Source organism: Anas platyrhynchos, chromosome 9 (genome assembly GCF_047663525.1).
Source record: "Anas platyrhynchos isolate ZD024472 breed Pekin duck chromosome 9, IASCAAS_PekinDuck_T2T, whole genome shotgun sequence".
NCBI lineage: Eukaryota > Metazoa > Chordata > Aves > Anseriformes > Anatidae > Anas > Anas platyrhynchos.
The window spans coordinates 25,949,918-25,961,877 of NC_092595.1; the positions used below are offsets into that span (position 1 = coordinate 25,949,918).

At 41.6% G+C, this 11,960-nt stretch overlaps 1 long non-coding RNA gene across 1 annotated transcript in view; it reads right to left on the reverse strand.

Annotated features, from left to right (window-relative positions):
- LOC106018110 (uncharacterized) overlaps nucleotides 1–11,960 on the reverse strand; it is a 192,351-nt gene that overhangs the window by 2,371 nt on the left and 178,020 nt on the right. Inside the window, exon 15 of the long non-coding RNA XR_011811386.1 lies at nucleotides 11,868–11,948. This is a non-coding gene — a long non-coding RNA (uncharacterized lncRNA). The remainder of the gene's footprint in view (nucleotides 1–11,867; nucleotides 11,949–11,960) is intronic.

Below are 11,960 nucleotides of genomic sequence, written 5' to 3' on the forward strand. Positions count from 1 at the left end.
AAAATCATAACCTGATTTCTGACATTTATAAAGTCTTGCATTATTTGTCAATTTGTTCTTGTTTTCTCCAAGGAGAAGGGACTCCTAGTGTAAATGACAGAGCCAGAAATGGCCCCTCCAAGAAGTATGAGACATTTTTCAGAGCCAAACGTATGTCACACCAGAGAATTTATTGTATAATGGATATATTGATTCCACACCCTTCTTCTCAGTGTTGCTTGGATGTAGATTTTCATTTATAAATTTCCTAAGCTACATTTCAATGGTGATTACATGTTAATAATGAAGCGGGAATAAACAAATATTCAAATGAGCTATAAATCTTACTTTTGTTCAATAAATTGCATAAATAAAGCACACAACTTTTTGGTCTTTCACACAAACACACTGGATATATCTTAAGTATGTACTGGTAAAACACTTCAGGTCTGCTGAATACAGTAGGTTTTCATACTTTTAATTTAAATGGGGATTAAAAATTATTTGCCTTTTGCCATGCACAATATGCATATTATAGTGTGGATATTGTGTTACCAATTCACTGTAACTAAGTACTTCTTCACCAAAAAAATAAATAAATAAAAAAGCCGGGGGTGGCGGGAGGGGGAGAACAATTTCTGACCCGATAGACTATAATAGACCCTTTCAAACTTGTTTGAGGCAGCTGCCATGAACTGAAAAAAAAAAAAAAATCATACAAAATGTCCTGTGTGTAGAGCAATTTAATATGCAGAAACATGCATTTTCAGTAAGATATGATATCTAGTTCAGGCTATTTTAAATAAATGAACATACTGGTCCTTGTTATTATCTGATGGAGAGGAAGGCTTCAGATTAGACCTGTCAATAGCTACTAACTAGCAAGCAAATTTCCCAAACTACCTTCCTTCCTCACTGACCAGGGTGATACCATTTTTGCATAACATGAGCTTTTATGGGCATGCAAAAGCAATGCTGTGGTACTGAGAAAATCTGAGAGAACCATACAATTCAGCCAAAACTGTATTTTAAAATTATTCTTAGTGGCTTAAATAAAAACATATTCTTGATTTTTTTTTAACGTGGTTTTCAGTACGTTCCATATTTTTAAATTTAGCCTATTATATCCGTCTTAGGGATATGGTTTAGTGGGGACTGTTAGTGTTAGGCTAGAGGTTGGACTCGATGATCTTGAGGTCTCTTCCAACCTAGAAATTCTGTGATTCTGTGATTCTGTGATTCTATTGCATCAATATTTTATATGCCATCATGAATACCATCCTCTTGTTAATGAAATAATGATTCAAGCCACAAAATTAAAACCAGTTGATTTGTCAAATCCCAAGCTTAAAAACAATCCTGTAAGATGACTGGAGAAAATATACAGAGTCTTGATTATCTCTCTTGGTTATTAAGTACTGACGATAAGAGTTCCCTTGATTTGTCCCAATGATGTAGGACCCTGATGCCATCTGACAAGACCTGGGGATGCCATGAGGCCTCCTACTGCCATCCCAGGAGAAAATATGGCTCTTACAGCCCCTCTGTCATGTTTGACATCCCCACTTGCATGCCTCAGATACCACATTGCACCTCAGAGGGCACTGGACACTCCTGTTTGGGCCAATGAAACAAACCCTAGAGGTTCATATCTTAAATTCTTAATATGATTTGTATGTGTATGGGTGGCGTGTGTGAGAAAGTATGTGTTTGCATTATGTATGAATCTCCTTACATGTTCATACATGTGTGTCGATGTATGTTATTAGATATTAGAGTAATTTAAATTTCCTATAAATTGATACAAATTATATTTTTCCCTTAAAAACATCTCCTTACGTAATTAATTTTATTTTTACCAAGAGGATTGCAGCAACCAAAGCTTGCCTCTTCCACTGAATAATCGTTGCAAGTTTTAAATAAAGAATCAAGTGCTGGAGCCAAAGCACACTGAAGTCAATAGGAATCTTTTCATTTACTTCAATGGGCTTTGAATCAGAGTCTAAATTCTAACTGTTGCTGAACATATTTACAACCACAACATTTTGTGTGGTACTCTGTGTGGGCACTGTGGTAGAGTTTACTTGGGAAAACAAAGAAGAACACGTTCTTAGATGGTATGACCAGTATTATTGCACATAAAAACTAGGTCCTGTGAATATCAGCTATATCACAAAAAAATAATCAAACAATTCAGCTGTGCATGCAAGGATGTATATAGCTAGCTAATATCTATCAAGGCCAGAAAACAACTCATGCTGATGCTTCCAAAACCACTGCCAAAGAGGAAGAGATATTGTTAGTGTCGCTGTATTCACATATCAAAATTAGAAGCAGTATTATTTTAAGCAAGTTCTAAATTGTTGCTCTTCTAAATTATAGCTGCTACAAGATGTCTAAACAAAATGTCTAAAAGTGAATTGGTGTTCATTGTTTCCGACACTGATTAATCAGCAGTAGTCACACTGTGCTTACTGCATGCTAGTAGTATTCATACATGTATGTCCAATTTCAGTTTCAGAAACTACAGTGAACTTATTAAGTAATTTTCCCATCTGTAATATAGTGTCTAAGTAATACAGAGTACAGAGTGTTTCCAGCTAAAAGCTATCTGACGCCTGTGTTTTGAAGGTAAGCTGAGGAGGTCTTTCCTCATTCCCTACCTCAGATATGTAATACAATAACAGATACTATACATTACAGTGACATTCCATTATGTTGCACAGCATCATATATTCTTAGCTCCTGAGGGAAAAAATGACCAGTGGAAATTGAAGCTAGCTTGTGGACTTAGCCAGTAATCCACTGGATCTCAGCCAGGTTTCCCAGCCAGATTCTGTTCAAACAGATATGTACATATGAACACCGACATAACCTTGAGTTTAACTGATTTTTAGTAGTTCAATATTCAATTAAAAATGTATTTTCATCCTGCCATGATACTGCAACCAAAAATGGGCTATGCAGTATGGGTATAAAAGAGAGACTGATTTCAGTGGGCCCCTTCTGAAACCTTTGAAGACATTACCTGCTCTCAGAGAATGCTGAATATCTTGAGAATGACTTACTATATCCTTATCAAATTTTAAATATCATGCTGTTAAAAACATTAGTCACAGGAGTTTGACAACAGTGTCGCAGTGAAGTTCTCTTGTCTATATGAACATGGATAACCTGATACATAAAACCATGTCTCATTTGGTGGATGGCATCCAGTGGTAAAAGCTGAGCAATAAAAGTTTCCTCAGAACTTTGGCAATACCCTGCCAATAGATATACTGTACATGCCATTTAAGCCAGCTGAGTACTGCCTTTCCTCTCCCTCCCTCCAGTTTTTCCATTCCCTAAGGGGCAATCCTTTGGCGAACAACCCATTTAAGTCAAACAGCTATCATGTAGCAGTGAAGATGAACAACAAAGCACATCCAAGGGAAGCAAGTTAAGATCTAGGCCCTGAGGTTTGAAGGGCGGAGGGGGAGGAGGGAGGAGGGTCCTAAAGAAACTGAGACAAAGAAATTCTAAAAAGGCACTTTTTTAGCTTAAAAAAAAATAAGATTAGAAACCAGCTTGTATGAGCCCAACTGTGATTAAAAAAAATAAACCTTTTATAGTTAAGACAGGATTTTTTTTCTTTTTGTTCTTTGACTTTTCCTTGCAGAGAAAGAGGCTATCTTCACTTAATCAGAGCAAAGAAAGAGTGGCTGAGGCAGAAGCAGCATCATGTGGGTGAAGGTCAGGCCAATTTTCACCCATGTGATGCTGCTTTATCACTCATGGAACAAAGATTAAGGCCTTTCTTTTCTTTATCCTTTTGTGCTTTCCCCCATTACTTTAACAGATCTGAACAAATCCCAGGCAGTTCATCCAAAAGTTCCTTTTAGCTACATTTAGTTCAGATCCTCTGAATTCCACATAAGACTTCATGCTATACCAACATGAAGAGGATATAAAACGCACATGTGTAGGGAGAAAAATGTTACAGAAAAACACAAAAATCATTGCACAGAACATGATGACAGCAAAGGCCTTTTCAGCTGCAAGAAACTAGGCACATCCAGGAATCAGAAATATCTGCTTTCCTGTGCCCTTATTTTTAAGGAAATATGTTTTGCTGTTACACCAAAATGATGCACAAACATTGACATCAGTTAAGATGATGTTAACACGGTAAATCTCTAGCTAAGCTCTGGGCTTCTGAAAATAAATCACAAACAATAACAAACCAACCAACACCATTAATGCACAGTCCATTGCTGCCCATATGCAGATGTAAATATGCTATAACACAAAAAAAAATGAGCTTACAATGTATACGTCTACATGCCTTATTGGCAGCCAGGTTGCTAAACCACATTGTTCCAGAATTGTATCAATTGCAGAAATAAGAGAGGATGTAGTTTTTATGCAAAGTACAGAGAGGCTTGATCGAAAGGGCAGTTGTTTGATTTGATTCTGCATTTCAAATCCGTGGTTTTATTCAGGTAGGGTTAAGCAGCCCTTCATAGCTTGCTATTTATCTCCATTTCAAATCATAAGGCTTAAGGAATGGCTGTTGATTATCATATTTATTTCATTTATCCAACTCTTGATATTTTCAAATGGTTAGTACAATATGTTGAAATAAATAGCCATCAATTACATAATCGTAATGACAAGAAGGTGTACTTATGTGACAGGTCCTGGTTATCCATAACATTTGCAGTTTTGCATAGACTAATTCTGTAATATTTTACATATTAAAAGATATGAATAATAAAGCAGCTAAGCATTTTGTGTTATTCATGCTTATCGGAGTAAAATCTTGGCCTCACTGAAGTGAACAGAAATACTGTCTGACTCCACTGGGGCCTGGTTTCACCCACTGTTTGTAAAGGAAATGTAAAGGAAATGGTTCTCTTTTTTGCTTAGAGTATTTTGTGATGTGTAAACTGCTAATGTAACTGAGAAGTCAGCACAGAATAATTTAGGGTGGAAAAAACCCTTAAGTCCAACCATCAACCTAACACTACCGTCTATCACTACACTATGTCCCTAAGCACCACATTCACATGTCTTTTAAATACCTCCAGGGATGGTGACTCCATCACTTCTGTGGGCAGCCTGTTCCAATGCCTGACTCCACCCTTTCTGTGAAGTTCTTTGTGATATATGTGCAGTCTTAACCTGCCCTGGTGAAACTTGATGAGGCTACTGCCTTGCATCCCATTACTTGTCACCTGAGGAAAAAGACCAATACCCTCCTTGCTGCAACCTCATTTCAGGTAGTTGTAGAGAGCAATGAGATCTCCCCTCACTCCTTTTCTCAAGACTAAACAGCCCCAGTTCCCTCAGCCATTCTTCATATGTCTTGTTTTGTAGCATGCTAAAACTGTTTCAGTAGGATAATATATAAATGCACTCTTGCTCATCGTAATAAGAAATTAATAAATCTTGTTATATATACATTTATTAAAAGCATAGTATTAATTTTGCTCGTTACTTAAAAATCTTCATATTCATGTTCAAGATTTCTGATGAAGCCCAAACCATTGTCATCATTTTATAAAACCAGAAGATACCAATAGTTTTTCGGATCATTTTCAGCCTTAGCCAGAAAATGCAACAAATCACAGAATCACAGAATCACAGAATTTCTAGGTTGGAAGAGACCTCAAGATCATCGAGTCCAACCTCTGAACTAACGCTAACAGTCCCCACTAAACCATATCCCTAAGCTCTACATCTAAATGTCTTTTAAAGACCTCCAGGGATGGTGACTCCACCACTTCCCTGGGCAGCCTGTTCCAATGTCTAACAACCCTTTCAGTAAAGAAGTTCTTCCTAACATCTAACCTAAAACTCCCCTGGCACAAATTAAGCCCATTCCCCCTCGTCCTGTCACCAGGCACGTGGGAGAACAGACCAACCCCCACCTCACTACAGCCTCCTTTGAGGTACCTGTAGAGAGCAATAAGGTTGCCCTGAGCCTCCTCTTCTCCAGGCTGAACAAGCCCAGCTCCCTCAACCTCATAGGACTTGTTCTCCAGACCCCTCACCAGCTTCGTCGCCCTTCTCTGGACTCGCTCAAGCACCTCGATGTCCTTCTTGTAGCGAGGGGCCCAAAAATGAACACAGTACTCGATGTGCGGCCTCACCAGAGCCGAGTACAGGGGGACGATCACCTCCCTAGCCCTACTGGTCACACTGTTTCTGATATAAGCCAGGAGGCTGTTGGCCTTCTTGGCCACCTGAGCACACTGCTGGCTCATATTCAGCCAACTATCCACCATCACTCCCAGGTCCTTCTCTGCAGCTCTCCAACCACTCATCTCCCAGCCTGTAGCTCTGCTTGGGGTTATTGCGCCCCAGGTGCAGGACCCGGCACTTGGCCTTGTTGAACTTGCAGTTCAACATGCAGTTGACCTCAGCCCATCGGTGCAGCCTATCCAGATCCTCCTGCAGAGCTTTCCTACCCTCAAGCAGATCGACACACACACCTAACTTGGTGTCATCTGCAAACTTACTGAGGGTGCATTCAATGCCCTCGTCCAGATCATCGATGAAGATATTAAAGAGGACCGGCCCCAGCACTGAGCCCTGGGGGACGCCACTAGTGACTGGCCTCCAACTGGACTTGACTCTATTTACCACGACTCTTTGGGCCCAGCTATCCAGCCAGTTTCTAACCCAATGAAGCGTGCGCCAGTCCAAGTCAAGAGCAGCCAGTTTCTTGAGGAGAATGCTATGGGAGACGGTGTCAAAAGCCTTGCTGAAGTCAAGGTAGACCACATCCACAGCCTTTCCCTCGTCCACCCAGCGTGACACTCTGTCATAGAAGGAGATCAGGTTCGTCAAGCAGGATCTACCTTCCATAAACCCATGCTGACTGGGCCTGATCGCCTGCTTGCCCTGCAAGTGCTGCATGATGACTCTTAAGAGGATCTGCTCCATGAGCTTCCCTGGTACTGAGGTCAAACTGACAGGCCTGTAGTTTCCCGGGTCTGCCCTCCGGCCCTTCTTGTAGATGGGCGTCACATTTGCTAGTCGCCAGTCAGCTGGGACCTCCCCCGATAGCCAGGACTGCTGATAAATGATGGATAGGGGCTTGGCCAGCTCCTCTGCCAGTTCTCTCAGTACCCTTGGGGGGATCCCATCCGGCCCCATCGACTTGTGCACATCCAAGTGCTGTAGCAGGTCACCAACCAGTTCTTTGTGGATAGTGAGGGCCACATCCTGCTCCCCATCCCCTTCCACCAGCTCAGGGTACCAGGTATCCAGAGAACAACCGGTATTGCCACTAAAGACTGAGGCAAAGAAGGCATTAAGCACCTCCGCCTTTTCCTCATCTCTTGTAACTAGGTTTCCCCCCGCATCCAGTAAAGGATGGAGATTCTCCTTAGTCCTCCTTTTTGTGTTGATGTATTTATAAAAGCGTTTTTTGTTATCTTTAACAGCAGTAGCCAGATTGAGCTCCAGATGAGCTTTGGCCTTCCTAATTTTGTCCCTGCACAGCCTCGCTACATCCTTATAGTCCTCCCTAGTGGCCTGCCCACTTTTCCAAAGATTATAAACCCTCTTTTTTCTCCTAAGATCAAGCCACAGTTCTCTGTTGAGCCAGGCTGGTCTTCTTCCCCGCTGGCTCATCTTTGGGCACATGGGGACAGACCGCTCCTGCGCCATTAAGATTTCCCTCTTGAAGAGCGCCCAGCCTTCCTGGACCCCTCTGCCCTTCAGAACTGCCTCCCAAGGAACTCCACCAACTAGTGTCCTGAGCAGCCCAAAGTCAGCCCTCCAAAAGTCCAATACAGTGGTTTTACTGGTCCCCTTCCTGGCCTCGCCAAAAATAGTGAACTCCACCATTTCATGGTCACTCTGCCCAAGACAGCTCCCAACAATCACATCCTCCACCAGTCCTTCTCTGTTTGTGAAGAGAAGGTCTAGTGGGGCACCACTCCTGGTAGGTTCACTAACCAGCTGCGTCAGGAAGCTATCTTCCACGCTCTCCAGAAACCTTCTAGACTGCTTTCTCTGGGCTGTGTTGTGCTTCCAGGATATGTCAGGGAAGTTGAAGTCCCCCATGAGTACAAGCTCTGAAGATTTCGCAACTTCTGTCAGCTGCCTGTAGAACTCCTCATCCTGGTTCGGCAGACTATAGCAGACCCCAACCAGGACACTAGTCTTGTTGTCCCTGCTGATCCTAACCCAAAGGGACTCGACCTTGTCATTCCCAGCCTCGAGTTCTACAACATCGAAAGACTCTCTAATATAGAGAGCCACACCACCACCCCTTCTGTGCTGCCTGTCCCTTCTGAAGAACTTATAGCCAGGCATTGCAGCACTCCAGTCATGAGACTGGTCCCACCACGTCTCCATGATGGCAACCAAGTCGTAGCCTGCCTGCCGCACGATGGCCTCCAGCTCCTCCTGTTTGTTACCCATGCTGCGTGCATTGGTGTAGATGCACTTCAGCTGGGCCATTACCTTATCCTCCGGCCTTGCCAATGTTCCCCCTGGCACAGCCCTGACAATCCTTGCTTCAGCCCCATCCCCCTTCTTACCTAGTTTAAAGCCCTCTCAATGAGCCCTGCCAGCTCCTGGCCCAGGATCCTTTTTCCCCTAAAAGATAGGGACCCGTATGCGGCCATCAGGCCAGCTGCTGAGTAAAGTGCCCCATGGTCGAAAAACCCAAGATTTCTGCGTTGGCACCAGCCCCTGAGCCACGTGTTTAACAGGTGGGCTTTCCGTGTCCTCTCTGTACCCCTCCCTGCCACCGTAGGGATGGATGAAAACACCACCTGCACTCCTGCTCCATCCAATAACAATCGCAGCCCCCTAAAGTCTCTTTTGATAGCCTTCAGGCTTCTCTCTTCAATGTTGTCACTGCCCGCCTGGACTATCAAAAGAGGATAATAATCAGAGGGGCGTACCAGGTTGGGAAGCTAATCCAGAAAGTCTATTTCATGCACTCTAATAAACAGTTTGGTAACAAAAGCTGGAAGAACCTCTCATATTCCTATGTAAATCCCACCTCCTTTCTTCATGGAAGAATTTTGAAATGTGTTTCCCTCTGGCTATTTCCACAGACTATAATTCTTTTTATTATCCTTTCAGTAGCAGGTGGCAGTTTATCATTCTTTCTATGATTCTTTGGTTGTAACCAAGATTAACCATCTTTCAAAATAGATAAATACAGATGGAAAACTAGATCTTTCAAAGTTCCTAAAAACTCTGATTTTCAAGCAATGTTTTTGTCTCTACACAAGCAAAGGGCTAAGAGCGAGGCTGCAGCCAATGAGACATGACACTCTGGGAGCAAGGGTTAGTCACTGTAAAGATGTTTCTGCCCTCAGTACTCCCAGTCCCTGTGTGCTTTTCATTCTCTATTGGAGGAATATAAATTTGAGTAAATGCCATGTGACAGTGTTGCTGCTGTGGAATTTATTCATTTTTCTTGAGTAGGAAATCAATTAGTAATTACTTAAGGGCAGTCCTTATAGGCCATCTAGGTTGGCCCTTAATTAAGCAACAAGACATGACAGGCAATGCATTTCTGGGCAATTTAGCACATCTCTTAGGGAGTTTTCAAGGCATGAGGCCGAAGGTCAAGTGACTTTAACCACCTGAGAAGTGCAAAAATCCCTTAGAAATGCACTGTCTAGAATGACTTATTGCTGTTATTAAATGGAATTTGTGAATAAAAATAAGAAAGTGTCAGCCCCAGGCATGAATTGGACATTATTAATATGGATATGACATTGTTGACAGCTAATCTAAAGCTCCATTTGTGTCCTGAGCTCTAGAGCTATTTCATTATACTGTATATTAAAACAGGGAAGATACATGGCATTCTTCATTCACACTTTTATTGGAGCTGTCCAATAAGAATGAGGGACATAGTTTTCTGAAATTTGCATTGCACATCACATTTTTGGGCTGTAATACAACAACTAAACCTTGTATGCCTAGCATCCCATTTCTGGATCATAATGTAGAAGTCTCCTGACAGAACAAAACTTCCTTCCTAGGAGGCAAAATCCCCGTTCCTGACACAATCTCCCCTGCAACCAGAAATCCGCTCTGAATTTGTCTCCTCATAGCTCAGCTGCTTCCCCTGTCCCCTGTTGCTCAGTGTCCCTGCCTGTGCATGTCAATGCACCCAGGCTGAAGAAGTTTACTAGTGGCAGTGCCATGTAGAGATGGATAAACAGAGCCAATTTCAAGGCCTTCCTCTTACATATGGTTTTGTGCTTATTTTTCTTCCCCATCGCAACATGAATGGCAACTTTCCAAAGAGCATGCATACTTTCTAAACACCTTGCACTGAACATGCACAGTGACACTGCCAAAGCAGTGCTTGTTTCCTGAAATTTGAAATCACAGAAAAGAAACTGAATGTCTGTTGTAAATATTATCTTTCCCCAGACTGACTGTGTATAGATCTACATATTTTTGCTTTGCTTGTTTCTATTGGCTTAATTTGTTCTTGGGTTTCTTGGTGTGTTTGTTATTATCCTTACCCTAATGTATGCTCAACCCTTTGTCGGTTCTGTTTGTTGATCTATGGTAACACCCATTTCCAAAGACCAAAGTCTTGCCTTGAGAAGAAAAGCAGCTGGGTCAGCTCTGAGCAGCCCAGCTCTAGCCCTACTCTTACCAGCAGAGTTTTCTTTTCTCCTTAGTTTCTTTCAGAATTGCTGGAAGGCTGCATGCATGTGATCTCGAGTTGCCAGGGGATTTCCAGCTGCCCAGGGATTTTCCTGCTGCAGATTTTCAGTCCAGGAATGACATGCATCTTGTTGTTGACAAGGCTCACTCTTTCCTAGGAATGTAACAGCCTATGCAAGTGTGCTGTATGTGAGCACTGTGCTGGCAAGAGCAGGTTTTCTGTCCTGCAGGACTGCAGTGCAGTCACGCACGAGTCCAAGGAGCATTGCTGCATTTTCCAAGAAGCATCGTATCTGTGTAGCATGTGGTGTTCAGTTCTTCTGCACATTCACAAGTACATCTAATATGCTATGAAAGTAATGGATTTATTGTGCATACCTCAAATATTTTAAGGGTATGTGAACACACATTTGTGCCTGGGAAATCCTGGCCAGAAATACAGAAGTACTGATGTGGAGTCTTTGCTTAGGCATACTGGAACCAAAGTAGGTTAATCTAGAGCTGTCTATGCACACAGATAATTCGGGGGAATTGTTACAGGATTACAATGCAGAAATATTTTGTATATTTCCTGAACCTATCTTAACCACAAGGGAGCATCTCAGTTGTGGTAATCCTGGTGCAAATAATGGTAAAACTGGTATATATAGTATAACCATTAAAAAATTGTATAAAATGTAAAAATGGTTTAAATGAAAAATTAGAGGGTTTCAAAGATACGTTTTGAAACTTATTTTTAATTATATTTTATACAGTAGTGATCCATAAGGGTGTATTAGATTTTTTTTTTTATGAGCTGTTGCGCTTTTGTTTGTGCAAAGTTCCATACACTGCAGTTCGAACCAAGTAACCAGAAATGGAAAAGTAGTCGGTACTAGTCTAGGACCACTGTACTAAGGGAAAATTTCTTAAAATTGCTAATAACAAAAATTCTGATATCATCTAGGCACAAGGCCATTCTATTAAGTCTGAACTCAAGAATCCTTTTTAGTGCAACATTAAAAGCAAGTTTTCTGGACATTCTGACTGTCCTGAACCTGGTAATTTACTGTAAAACAGATGGAGACATTATGACATCATCTTATTTAAACTGAAATAGAGACCAAAAAAAGTATGACATGTTCACATATTAATTAAGAACCATTTTTTTCATTGTGCACCTAATATAACAAGTAATAAAAACCATAAAACTATAAAAATATTCCATTGTAATGAAACAAAAAAAAAGTTAATTAGTGTCTCACATTCGTGGTTTGGATCATGCTGAAGGTGATACTGAGCCACAAGAAATGACTAACGAGTTGTAGTCTGCAATCCAAGATTTCCTGAAAGAGCAA